Source organism: Schistocerca cancellata, chromosome 3 (genome assembly GCF_023864275.1).
Source record: "Schistocerca cancellata isolate TAMUIC-IGC-003103 chromosome 3, iqSchCanc2.1, whole genome shotgun sequence".
In the NCBI taxonomy this organism is placed as follows: Eukaryota; Metazoa; Arthropoda; class Insecta; order Orthoptera; family Acrididae; genus Schistocerca; species Schistocerca cancellata.
The window spans coordinates 41,193,789-41,195,849 of NC_064628.1; positions in this window are offsets into that span (position 1 = coordinate 41,193,789).

Genomic DNA, 2,061 nt, shown 5'->3' on the forward strand with positions numbered 1-2,061 from the left:
TGTTAAGTCCCATAGTGCTCAGAGCCATTTGAACCAATCTCTCTGACAGGAAATCACAAATCCAGTCACATAACTGAGACGATATTCCACAAGCACGCTTGTGTGGTACAGTGTCAAAAGCCTTCCGGAAATCCAGAAATACGGAATCGATGTGAAATCCCTTGTCAATAGCACTCAACACTTCATGTGAGTAAAGAGCTAGTTGTGTTTCACAAGAACGATGATTTCTAAACCCATGTTGACTGTGTGTGAATAGACAGTTTTATTCGAGGTAATAAAGTCAATGACACTTGGCTGTGCTTCCAAAACCATATCTCTCGGCCGTTTTGACATACTGCAGCCCCTGAGCTCTGGTGGTCAGGAAGTGGTTGTTTCGCTTTCCAACTCAATACGTTGTGTCGGAAAGTGTCTCTCCAAGTCCAACACTACGTTTTGGTGAGAGAGTTGATTTTGGGGAGCGGTGAGTGAGGCAGTGGCACTGGACGTAAGTGCCAGCTCAGTTCTCGCTGCAATTTACAACTTACAGGTAAGTCACCACAAACACAGCAGAAGGCATCAGATGGCAGGAATGGCAGTAAATAAGGCTTTAAGGCTTACTGCTAAAATACAAATACTAAATTCTAATTTTAAGGCAAATGACCACAATAATGGCTGAAAGCCTTAAACGCCAGGAACGGCAATAATATAAAAAATTTGTAAATCTGCTGTAAAACACCAAGTACAATAGCAAAGGCTAATTAGAAAAAAGAAGCAACTGATCACCAAACGGGTGAAATAAGATGATGGTAAACTTTGTAACACAAGGGACCACAGACAGTGCTCCAATAATCGACCTCTGAGAAGTTTCTGAATAAGTATCATGTAAAAATTGATCTTTCGCAGCATACTATCGAACTCAGTGGGATATTGATGCAGCTGGGAACGATTAATGCAAGTGGTACATTGTCGCAAGGCTCATTGAATAAACTGCGTACATGTTCGCACAATATACAGTACCGAGAAGTACAGGAAAATTACTCTGGGTGTGTGTGTGGATATTGACCTACCGAACTACGTGTTGTCTGATAAAACCGTTGCGAAACAGTGACGAATTGAGGACGAATTCAACTGGGAACGCGTGTTCAATGACCGCAGTATTAGTACTGCAAACAAGAAAAGTGGCAACCTTGGTCGTTATATACATGAAATGTATTCGCAATTGCGAAAGCGGGCAACCACCAGCTGTATAATGGAATGACGACAGTGAAAAGTTGTGCCGTATCGGGACCCGAATCCCGATTTCACGCTCATCGCGGTTGGTCGCAAAATCTACGACCAGACCAAAACTTCAATACACTTCTGAGACCTGGTGGTAGTCAAAGGAAGGCAGGATTCGGTTACGATTGTGGACGGGGCCGTAATCAGTTACTATTGGTTGCCTTTTACAATTACACACAATTTATTTTAAACCACTAATTCCAGACTCAATAATAAATAAAAAATACCAAACGTTATTAATGAAGGAATAAACAACAGTATAAATAATAGTGGTTCAAATAGCTCTGAACACTATGGGCCTTAACAGCTGAGGTCATCAGTCCCCCAGAACTTAGAACTACTTAAACCTAACTAACCTAAGGAAATCACACAGATCCATGTCCGAGGCAGGATTCGAACCTGCGACCGTAGCGGTCTCGCGGTTCAGGGCTGAAGCGCCTAGAAACGCTCGGCCACTGCGGCCGGCAAATAATAGTGTTTTCAGTGAGTTACAATTTAGCAAATCACCATTAAATACAGATACAACAAATAATGCTTTAAAAGCAAGCCACTGTGATCTGGGCAAAAGACCTTACACTCCAAGAATGGCAATAAATTAAGAACTGTTTAAAACTCGGTGCAACTTACAAATTACAGGTACTGAAATATTAAAGGCAAATCGCCACAGACAGCAGACGGCATCAGACGCCGGGAATGGCAGTAAATAAGGTCTTAAGGCTTACTGCTGAAATACAAATACCAAATTAGAATTTTAAGGCAAATGACCACAATAATGGCTGAAAGCCTTAAACGCCAGGAACGGCA